The 12,407-nt window shown below is 41.0% G+C and overlaps 1 long non-coding RNA gene across 1 annotated transcript in view; it reads right to left on the bottom strand.

The window, feature by feature from the left end:
- The window catches only part of LOC139436233 (uncharacterized), a 63,315-nt gene extending 53,919 nt beyond the window's left edge, over nucleotides 1-9,396 (bottom strand). Inside the window, exon 1 of the long non-coding RNA XR_011645319.1 lies at nucleotides 9,335-9,396. This is a non-coding gene — a long non-coding RNA (uncharacterized lncRNA). The remainder of the gene's footprint in view (nucleotides 1-9,334) is intronic.
- Between the last annotated feature and the right edge of the window lie 3,011 nt (nucleotides 9,397-12,407).

The raw sequence follows: 12,407 nt of genomic DNA, 5'->3' as shown, positions 1-12,407 counted from the left end.
GGAACCAAATCAGGGGTCTCCCATGTGGGAGGCTTGTACTCAACTGCTTGAGCCACATCTGTTCCCTGAGGCTATTTCTTGACACTTATCTTCCTTTCATCCCCACAACAGATTCCTCCTCACATCCTGTACCCCAGTCTCCTAAACACCTATCAAGCCTATCTATATTTATCTCCCTTGCCACTGCACAGTTTCTGTTAACCGAGCTGCTGGCATGTAGCCTGCTCTATCCCTAGAGCAGTCAGCATGGTCTTTGTAAAAATGCAAATCTGAATCTATCTCTTCCTTGCTAAAAATGCTTCAGTGACTTCCCAAAGATCTTGGGAAAAAATCCCAAAATCCTTAAAATAACATAGTAACAAGAATCATATTTTGAAACATACACACACTCCCACACCATTTACTCTTTTCCTTTCCCAAAGAGGTAAACTGCTCCCTAGTTGGCTGGAGGCATCCATCTGCTCAAGAAAAATTAGTATTATAAAGATTGCAATGAGTCAGAAAAATGAGATCCTGACTTTCAAAATGGGATTTTGCAGCAATACAATAGACATGAAAAAGAAGATTTTCTAATACTTTATCTTCACTTTTGGTTTAATCAAGAACCAAGCCCGGCTGCCCAGACCACAGAATTACTACGGTACAGTGAAGTTTCCCCATGCAGCTCTATGGTGGAAATTAGGATATCCAGACTGCAATTCTCAGGGCTCCACAAGTTTCCATGTACAGTAAAGACAGGAATCAGAACACCCTGCTTCACAAGCTTCAGGTGGACAATCAGGCACTGGCCATTTGGGGGACACAGGGGAAATGCAGCAAGAGCTGAGAGGGGAGGTCAGGTCATCCAGGGGGTGGTTTCTGGACTCTGCTCAATTTGAGGGAGACAGCGAGAGAGGCCTGGCACAAGCAGCAAACTGCAGCCTCCCACATCAGCAGAGCAAGTGGTGGCCAAGAAGACTCGGGATACAGCTGCAGGGACCAAAAGTAGCATAGGGCAGGGCTCAAAGGTCCTTTCTGTCACTGTTGCTATAAGTACCAAGAAGCCAAACCTGTCCCCATACTTTTAGAAGCCATCTTGAAGAGTTGCAGGTGAGGGTAACTGAATCTGAGCATGTTTACTCAGAATGGACTCTTTCTATTTTTACTCCGATCTAAATTTTGAAATTGGAATTTTGCTCCCCAGCAGATGGGGTTTCTGAGAAAGACCAGATTTGTTATAGATCCTCCCACACACACACATACACAAAAGGAGAATTGGAGAGGAGGAGGAGGGAGAAAGGATCATTGCTCAGCTTCTGAGACGTCCTGTGAATCTACTGGCACCTGCACACAGTATCTTGCGAGGCCACGCCTGATCCGCCTGTCAACCTCTCAGCCTTACTCCCTTCCTTTCCTCACTCATTTCTCAAGCCACACTTCCGTCCTTTCCCTTCCTCAAACCTCCTGTGGTCCCATCTCTTCCCTGTGCAGGAATGTCCTCCCCCACTCCTACCACTCCCTTGGTCCACCTAATTCCACTCTTTGGGCCCCACATCACTTTCCCAAGAAAGCCTTCCCTGGACTTCACTGACGCCTGCCTTCATCCCCCCTGCACCAGAGTCCCCTGCCCTTTGAGGAAGTGCCGCAGCTGCCTGCACTTCGCCCTCACAGCACTCTTCCCCATAGTCGATTATACTCCTGACTGAATGTGCAGCTAATTCTGCCTCCCCCATAGACCATAAGCCCCATGTTGGCAAGGACTGTTTTGCTCACCATTGTATCTCCAGTGCCTAATGTACCATAGACTTTCATCTCATCTTTGTTGAATAAAAAAATTGCTCAATAAATGAATAAATAAATGAACAATAAAATTTGTACACAAATGCAAAGGGCTGCCTGTGCAAGAGAGGTATGCAGGCACAGTGAGGTGGCTGCCATTGGGGATGCTTTAGAAGCAATACCTGCCCTAGATGGACAGTTGGCATAGACCCTCTCTTAGATCACTTCCATTTCAGAAATTTCATGTTTCTCTGTATTTCCATATTCAGAGGGAATGGGAGGATCTTCTGTGCAGCTTCTCCTCAGACCATGCAGGTGCCAGGACAGATTGTGCCTGAGACCTGAAGCAGAGTTTAATTTGACCATGGTGGCATCACAGGATGGTCACCCCAAGGCAATCTGACAATGTGGTGGAAGAGGGAGAGCACCAGTGGGAAATAGCTCGTAGGCCAGAGCCAAATGCATTACTTTGAAAGGCACAGGACAGTAAAGGAGGCCAAAGGATCGACTCCTACAGGCAGCCGTACCCAGCATCCTCTCTCCAACATGCATCATTCACTCCCACCAGAGCGTGTGTGGGCATGACTTTAGTCTTTCTGGCTGTAAGCTATTTTGAGAGTATGTAATCACCCCAACAGCCCAGGGCCATGTTTTACACATCGTAGATGTTTAAAACACATACAATAAACCAAAGTGCGTAGGCCAACCTCATCACTAGGGTTTGCTCTTGTTTCCCTATCAGCTACTGCTGGTCAAGGCAGGGGGTGTGTGAGTGCCCCAGCACGCACAGGTATGTGTGAATGGAGTGTGTAAGTATGGATGGGGCTAGGATACAGAACTGAGGCACCGACTTCTGTCCAGTATTAATACACTTTCAAAGTCAGAACCAACAACAACAGTGCTACATGTACGATGAGCTTTGAGGAGAAGACCTCATACCATTCACAGCCACTACCTAAATCTAGGTCTAAAAGGCTAATTAATGATACTATTTTGGGGAGGCGAGGGATAATCTTGAAGTATTTTGCTTCTTTTTAAAATGAAAATGCCTTTTGAAAAAGATTACTCTATGCTTCTACAATTTTGCATTTTAGAGAGGATTATGATGGATTGTTAAGAAGAAATTAGAACCCAGATTACCACTGGGGAAAAGGCAGGACAAGAGGAAGGAAAAAGTCAGCAGAGAGAGAGACTGCCAAAATAAGCGCTCTGACACATTTAAACATCATTTTTACAATTTTGCTTGGGGCAGCCTAAGAGATCATTGCTGCTCCACAGAGGAGGGCTCTGCAGATCTTTGGGATAAATGGATGATCTCCGATTAGATTAAAAGAAAAGGTGCTGAGCTCACTTGAGGTTTTTTCATCAAAGGCAAAAGCAGTATCTTGGGGGCTCTGGACGTCGAGAGTTTGACAACCTGTCCATTTCCTGGCTGCTGGAGATGGGGAGAAACCACAGATCCAACCAGGACATAGTGGCTGGATGAAGTCTGCAATAACTGCTCAGGACCCAGGTGGACTCCCACAAAAAGTTTGCAGAGTGCAGCCTCAAGTGTTGGAGGTACTCAGGGAAGTGGGCATGGAGAAAGAAATGAAGGAAGGAGGGTGAGAAATAGAGAGAGAGAAAAGGGGTTTAAGCATCTGGAAAATTACCGCAGTCTCACAGCTTTTGCTGCTTCAAAGTCAGGATGAGTCATCAGCTAGTTGTCTAGGCAACGGCTATTTTTTTCCTGCTACTGATCAATTTCATCTGCACAAATGTCCAATGAAACTGCGAGCTGTGAAGATAATATACCCGAGTCACAGAAAGTTCTGCCAAATGAGGTCTGCAATTCAAGTGTTCTGAGCCAGACCTTATGGATCCCTAACCACCCACTTCCCATCCTACCAACTCCCTATTCCAAAAATCAGAGAGACAGAGAGAGAGAGAGAATGTGCATGAGGGGCCAGGACAGGAGTAAAGGATGACAAAGGCAGAAGACCCCACCTCTGCCTATGATCTGGGATCATAAATGCCCAACCTCACTGTCTCCTTTAGACAGAGTGGACAAATGGTCCTTCTCTCGTTGCATTTCTCAAAATAGTTTCCTGGATGAGGAAATACAGCCACAGAGGCCATTTACCTGCAACAGTCTCTGAGCTGTGCCCTGCAGTCTGTGCTCCTGTGTTCAGAAGAGGGAAGTATGGCTACTGTCTCCACCCCGAGTGCTCTCAAAGACAGTGCTGTCCCCTTTTCTTACTTTTTTGCCTTCTAACATTTATCACTTCTCAAAATAGTAAAAAAGCAATTTTTGTGTCTTCCTCACTAGATGGTATTAAGGCAGGAATTTTATGTCCTATTCACCAAGGTTATCTTTATCTCCTAGCCTAGCACATCATCCTGCACATAGTAAATTCTCAGTGAGTTTGTGGAACAGACAGATGGATGAATATATGAGTGAATGAATGAATGAATGAATGCATGCATGCATGAATGCATGAATTCACACATGACAATGCTCTTGGGCCACTTCACATATAAGGCCACCTTAAAAAATGTTTCAATCAGAATGACCATAATCCCTCAGAAAAGGCCAAAGCATATGAGACTTCTGCATTGCAGGCAGGACAATACCTACAATCTGAGAAATCAGACATTTGTCACAATTCTTTTCTTTCCCTATTCCACTTCCAACATTTGGGGCATAAAGAGCTTGGAAAAGCTTGTATAAAAAATTATGAGTCTCCTATACATAGCTCAAAGCTGGCAGAGCTGCCATATCCATTTATGTCTTGTTAATATTCACTAAGGGCAAACACATTACATGCATTCCGCTCATTTCATCCTCACAACAATCCAGATGGTAAATATTTTATAATTCCCACAAAAATGAGACTTAGAGAGGCTGACATGCCCATGTTCTCTCTGCAGTATGTGGTAGCCTCAGGATTCAACCCCATGTAGTTCTTTAGCCACCATTCAACACTGCGTTTCTCCTTGCCACAGCCCTCCACTTATTACTCTAGCTCTTTGGTGACATTTCCAACTCTACGTTTCTCCTGCATGCAGGCTAGGATGTCCATTTTAGCCTGAAGTGTTTTGCACCTATAGTATGCTCTCTTGTTTTCCAAATATCCTTATATAAGTGAGCCTCAAACACCCCTGTCTGATGAGATGAGCAAATAGCATCATCTCCACATTTCTGATGTAGAAAATAAGAAACAAAAAGGTTAAATGACCTGTCCAAAATTATTTAACTCATTAGAGCTGGAACTTGCACAATGCTGCCACCACTTCAGCTGAGATGCCCTCTGGAACAGAGCATCATCTGTGGGTGTTCACAGATGCACACCCTCACCAAGCCCTGATGCACACTCTCACCAGTCCTCAGGAGTGTCCTTGGAAACCACAAGCTGGCAGCACATTTATCGTCCTTGTTAGCAAATTATAGGGAGAGCCTGTCCTGGGAAACCTCAGGCTTCCCCCATGAATTGTGTAAGAGGAAAGCAATCTAAGATTTCAGGGAAATCTGAGTATCTGAGAAATAGTTCATATGTCATAGCTTAACTTAAAAGATAGTACCAGATATATTTAACTAACTTTATCCTAGCTCTTTCCTTGCCCTGATCTTTCAGACTCAGTCCACTCCCCACCCACCGCTTCTCCCCTCCAAAAAGAAATAACATTATCTAGCACCACATGAAATAAAAAGGTTTTAAAATACAGCTTTGTGGACATGATTCTAAGAAATCAGTTCATAAAAGATCTTACCAGCTCTTCCAGTGAACAGTACCATGCTAGGTAGAAATGAGTAATTGGAAGAAACAGAAATATAAATATTAATCCAAACTCTTATGAGATGTCATGGCTAGCCACCAACCACTAAGCATAGAAAATGACTACCAAAAAATGATGAGTCTTCCCTTATGTAGTTTCTATGAAATAGTCTTTTTTTTTTTATCTTCTGTGTGGCTTAATTTCTCTATGACCCATGGGACAATTTTCATGAATGCATGAAGCCATATTTTTTTTCTTCTGTGTCTGGTCCCATGTGTTTTGTACATGTGCTACATGTTTGAATTAGTGGAAGCTCAGTTGAGTGAAGGCCTGCCATGTGCCAGGGCTAAGCCAGGTACTTTCCATATGTTAACTCATAAACCTCCAATGGCCTTGTGATATGTATATGATACTAGTGCTATTTACCTTTTACATGTGAGAAAAGTGGGACTCAAAGAAGTTAGGAGATTTACCTGAAAACACACAACAACAACAACCTATAAAAGCAATCCTAGCAATAGAACTAGAATATTAACTGGATATCAGTGCTTAAAAGCACCCACACATTCATTCAACACATTTATTCCAGCATAGGACTCCTCTTTACAATGAATGTGCATGAGAACTAACACTAAGCAACAAGGAAGAGAAAACTCTATTCTAGATCCTCAGTGACTATCTTTCGCCACTTAAAAGATCAAATATTGACAATGGGGAGTTCATCTTAATTTTGTTGGGGCCAAATTTAATTTCTGCATTGTGTATTTACAACCTAACTCCCAAAAATCATGATTACAGGTCAAAATTATTTATAAACCAAGTCAGACCAGTTTCATATATAAACCTATATAACTAAATTTTTTAATCCACCTATCCTCTGAACTATGAGGGCTGAAAGATGACTATTTGTTATTTTTCCAGGAATAAATCATATCAATTCTAATAATAATACATGAAGCCATATTAAAGTATATAAATGGTTTGCTTGCCTTCAATGATTGTGCTCAGTTGAGGTTGAGAAAAAAATTTGGATCCATTAATAGAAAACTAAGTATGATCTTAATCCAGCCTTGCATATGAACATGCATTTGAAAAGCAATTATGCTAAGTCACAGAGAAATTAACCTACCAATGTCTTCTTAAATTATTATCTGACCCACAACATAGATTATACTCTCCACTACACTCTTGGGCTAACTAATCTTACGCAATACTCTTCAGTCTCTGAAAACTGTAAGAGTGGCTACTGGTGGTTTTACAAGGAGCAATATGTTCTCATATTACTCCATTTTTTTTTCAATATTAAAATTTATGAGTAAAGTTGTTTACTTTCTTTAAAGGTATGCTTTTTGCCTTACTCTGTAATTGTGCTTAGAAATTTAAAAATAAATCACACGTTTGTAACTTAAAACACATTTGCCCATTCATTTTGTAAATAATTTATATGGGCATTTTCCTAAGGAAATGCGAGTTTCTATTAAATGTAAATGCTCTAAACTTCCTACTATTAAAGTATTAAGATTTTTAACATGAAAATGATCTGGGAAAGCTTAAAGGCAAGTTAGGGCAGCAAGTTAGGACAAAAAGAAGCAAAAAAAGTACTGTAAGTGGGGTCATGGCTAGGAAGAATTATTGTAGCAAATGGTATATGTGGCCACATGAAGAGAAATGAAGCTGGAAAAATAAGCAAAAGCCAGCTCACGAAAGGCTTTCAGTACCAAGGAGTGTGTACAGAAAAATCTGGGGAACCACTGGAGAAATTTTATCTGGAGAGTGACATGATAAGTTTCTAAATTTAACTTGAGATAGATGACTAAGTCATGAGTAAGGAATATGGATCAGAGGAAATATTGGTGGCAGGAAGGATGGTTTTGATAACCCAGACAAGAAGCAATGAATGAATAATCTAAGACAGTATCAGTAAGGATGGAGATATGATACTGGATATGGAAAATTTTAAGAAGATGGAAGCCATCGATAGTGGTAACTGGTTCACTAGGAAAGAGAGGAGGTACAAGTGAGCAAAAGGAGCCATCCTTGAAGTGGCCAGCTGGAGGGACTACACTGTCATTTAAGAGAATAAGAAACATAGGAGAAAGTGCATGTTTGGCCAAGAATTTAACATATAGAACTTCAAATGCCTATTCCATAGAGATAGCTAGAACACCAGCAAGAAGTCTGGGCTAAAGATAATGAATAGTCATCAGTGGAAAGTTTGAAATTGCCTTTAAATGAGCTCCTTCACCATCAGTATATGGAGTAAGAAGAGAAACATTGACGTTTAAGTGAGCAAAGGAAGGGACTTCCATAAAGGAAGGCTAAAAAAGAACAAGGAGCTAGTGAAACATCAGAAGTTAAAGTGAAAGAGAATTTCAGGAAGAAAATGGTCACCACAGTCAAAGATTGCAAAGATTAAAAAGTGCCCTATGTTTTGCAGAGCATTGGTGACATGATTTCAGTGCAGTCAGAAGGGTAGAAGCCAGACATAATAGCAAAAAGAGCTGGAGTAAAAAAATAAATAAAAATAAAAATTTAAAAATAAAAAAAAAGATTATAAATCATCACTGATAATTGGGGCTTCATTATTTTCCAGCAAATAAGGTCAAGGTACTCGATGTCTTTTTTATTATAAAACTATATGACCATATTATACAAAGTTTAGAAAAAAACTCACCTATGATTTAGATATCATGACACAAGCAAAGTAATTATTTTGGCCAATATTCTCCCAGTCTTTAAAGATGTGCATATACCTCACTCCAAATAACTATTATCTAAGGACTCTTTAAGGGAAGCAGACTTGACTCAAATGATAGAGCGTCCACCTATCATATGGGAGGGTCCAGGTTTCAATACCCAGGGCCTCCTGACCCACGTGGTGAGCTGGCCCACACACAGAACTGCCATGCGCAAGGAGTGCCATACCACACAGGGGCACCCCCACAAGGAATGCACCCTGCATGGAGAGCTACCCCAAGTGAAAAAAGCACAGCCAGGAGCGGCACTGAACAGACAGAGAGCAGATGCAACAAGATAATGCAACAAAAAAGAGACACGGATTCCCAGTGCCACCTGATAATGCAAGCAGATGCAGAAGAGCACACAGTGAGTGGACACAGAGAGCAGACAATGGTGGGGGTGGGGGTGGGGGGGAAGGTAGAGAAATAAATAAAACATTAAAAAAATTTTTAAATAAGGGCTTTTAAGGTGATGACCTTCAAAAAGACAAACATCTCTCCATAATTTACATTTTCCCTAAATATTATTCTTAATTCAAAACACATCTGCAAGAACATTATAACAAATAACAGGCCTTAAATTTAAAACTAGGGTCATGTTTTGTTCATAATATTTCCAAACATAGGTAACCCTTTCTCCCCACACTTTGAATAATCCTATTTCCAGGAAACCAGCAATCTGACCTCCAAGCTCCCTTCAAAGCTAACAGCGTAGGATTCTCTATTACTAAGATAACAGCAGAAATTTAATGGAGGAAACCTTCTCTTGGGAGGCCTCAGTTTGCCCCATCTTAGTTTTCCAAAACTGGGAACTCAGCCAAATGTTTCTCTGCCCCCAGGGATCCTCCAGACTTCACTCAAAATGTAGCAGGTTATGTGGATTCAGGTCACTGGAGAGTGAAATGGAAGCAACCGATCATCCATACCAGATCACTTACTGATTACGAGTAGCCTCTTTCTTACGTCCATGGCCAATACCAAGTTCTCTCCACTTTCTCAAGTCCTCGAAGCATACCTAACTAGCCAGTCTTACTAGAAGTGTGAGAGTCAAAATGTTCTAGTTTATTTAAGCTTAGCCTTACCTTCAGAACAGCCTGAGTGGCATTGCAAAAGAGCCTGGGTTGTCTCTGACATAACACTCCTCTTCCTTCTTTGACACTCCTTAGGGTAAAACCCCTTCCAAAATTTGCCATGCACTAATGAGGAGAGGACAAATGGATGAGTGTATTTTAAATGCCAGCATCCAGGCTTTCAAATGGAAATTTTATAAAGGGAAAGAAAATGCTGAAAGTGGTGGTATGGATAAGATATTAAAAGTATCTATGAATTTGTGTTGTACAGGATACCCAGGTGAGATGACCAGGGACTGGAGTTGTGAACAAAGAGAGACACTCTGAAGGGTTTGGTGGGAGATGGATATGGAGTTGGAGCATCTATGAATTGAGGATGGAAGAGAGGAGAAATCTAATCAGTGAGCTTTAGGGTACCCAGAGTAGCCTGGCACTAATGAGTTCAGCATGAGCCTATGTGCAAGGTTATCATGAGGTTTAGCCAGCATGGCTCTGCCATGTAAGTTCTAGGATCACTAATGGAAGGAGGAGTTGGGGGCTGCAAGAAAAGCAGTTCTCATTGAATGTAGGTGGGGTAACCAGCTACAAGTACCTCATTCTCCAAAGTCCATAAGGTGGTTAACAAATCAAATAACCTTCAGATGAAGAATGGAAAATAATGTTAACAGCAAAGGAAAGAAGAAATAGTCATCACAGAGGCCATATCTAGGGAATGCACACCCTGACCAGAAGAAGAATCAACAAGGAGGGGTATAGAAGACACAGATCAAGCTAATTAAAAGGGCCAAGCTAATTAAGCAGCATGAGGGTATCAATCTGCAATCTATCTGATACCCCAAGGATTTTTAAATGTGCTTTACAGTAGCTGCCTGTGAGTTTTGTTCTGCTGTGAAGTGAAGAGACAAGATGATTAGAAAGTAAAAGTTAAAGGACTATATAACCCGTCCAAGAGGCTTAAGCTGTGAGAAATGAAACATCCCTCAAAAATAACAACCCCCAAGTGGTGATGGCATAAAGATGTAACGAGAGCAGGTCAAAAGCACACTAATCTGGAAAGAGAAAATCTGGGTAATCTCTTAGTTCTACTTTTAATGTTTTGACCTCAGTGTCCTCATATGGTAAGTGAGGGTATTCAACTAGATTACCTCTAAGATCCAGTTGGCTACGCCTTAACATAAAGTAACACCTGCAAAAGATCCTATTTACCATGGGTTCACACTCACAAGTATGTGAATTAAGATTAAGAACATGTCTAAATTGGAGTACATAATCTACGACAGTCTACTTCTGGACTCCAAAAATAACTGTTCTTCCCACATGCAAAATACATTCATTCACTCCAATATCCCAAAAGCTTTAAGTCATTTCAGTAACGTCTCTAAATCTCAGTTATGAGTGTGGTGTGGTCTGTCCTGGGGCAAAATTACTCTTTCTCTGTGGAACTGTGAAACTAAAAAATGAGTTCTCATCCAAAAACAAAATAGTATGACAGGCATAGGATAGACATTCCCACTCCAGAAGGGAAAAATGATAAAGAAAACAGGGGCCATGTGTCCCAAAACATGTCCAAAATCCAGCAGGGAAAATTCTATTAGCTCTCAGGGCCTGAGAGCCATCTGTGAATGCTTTTCCTCTGGGCCTGCTAGAGTGGTAGACCATTCCTTTCCAAGAACGTGGGAAGCAGCAATACTCTTCCCATATACCTGGACATAGATTCATCCTCTCCAAGAACAGGGTGGTGGCCAGGCTCTCCATAAACACTCCAAGCATTGGGCAGTTTGCCTCACCCTTCCCATACATCTTGGCAAAAGCCCCATCTCCTCTAAGCACAGGGGTGGATGCATCTTGGCACATGCATGGGTGGGGTCTCTCTCTTGGCCCAAGGAGATCTCTTCAGTTCAGACCTCTGCTTCCAAGATTCTGCCCTTGGATTGATTTTTTCTTCAGTTAGCCCCTTCTCTGTCCCTTTCAGTCCAGGCTGGCATACACCTCACTTCTTAGTGAAGGGTGATTTTGCCACACTCTCATGCTGCACCCCATTCTCTGGGGCTTACCAACCAGGAACTTAGGGGAAACCCTGATGAAGTCATTTCTGGCCCTAATCTCAGAGCACACTATCTGGATAGGGTGAAAATTTTCTATAATATCAATTTCTTGTTCCTTTGTGCATAAAAGTTCAGTTCTCAGTTTATTTATCTCTCATTTCACTATAAGCAGACAGGAGAAACCAAGCCATTTCACTTGGATATCTCCTTAGCTAAATATCCAAGTTCATCACTTACAAGTTTTGCCTTTCATCCAACCTCAGAACATAATTTCACCAAGTTCTCTCTATTTTATAACAAGTATCACCTTCCTTCCAGTTTCCAAAAACACATTCATCATTTAATTCTAAGGTCTCACTGAAAGTATCTTTGAAGTCCATACTCCTACAAATACTCTGCTCAAGACAAATTATGTATTCTCTAAGACAGTAGAAACTTTCTCTGCAGCTTTCACACACTTCTGAGCCCTTACCATAAATGCTTTTAATAAAAGCTATCTCTCCACATCCTCTCCAACATTACAGTTTTCTGACTTTTTTTAATAGTAGCCAGACTAATAGGTATGAAATATCTCATTGCAGTTTTGATTTGCATTTCCCTAATTGCTAGTGATTTTGAACATTTTTTCATGTGTTTCTTTGCCATTTGTATTTCTTCTTTGAGCAGTTATCTTTTCAAATCTTTGCCCATTTTTTAATTGGATAGTTTGTTTTTTTATTGTTGAGTTGTATGATCTCCTTATATATCATGGATATTAAACCCTTATCAGATATGTGATTGCCAAGTATTTTATCCCATTTGAGTTGGGTGCCTTTTCACCCTCCTGACAATGTCCTTTGAAGTGCTAAAGTATTAATTTGGAAGAGGTCCAATTTATTTATTTTATCTTTTGTTGTTCATGCTTTGACTGTAAGGTTTAAGAAAGTACCACCTACTGTAAGATCTTGAAGATGTTTTCCTACATTTTTTTCTATGAGCTTTATGTTTGTTTATTATATTTAGGTCCTTGATCCATTTTGAGCTAATTTTTGCATAAGATG

Source organism: Dasypus novemcinctus, chromosome 13 (assembly GCF_030445035.2).
Source record: "Dasypus novemcinctus isolate mDasNov1 chromosome 13, mDasNov1.1.hap2, whole genome shotgun sequence".
In the NCBI taxonomy this organism is placed as follows: domain Eukaryota; kingdom Metazoa; phylum Chordata; class Mammalia; order Cingulata; family Dasypodidae; genus Dasypus; species Dasypus novemcinctus.
This window is presented reverse-complemented; position numbering and strand designations above follow the sequence as displayed.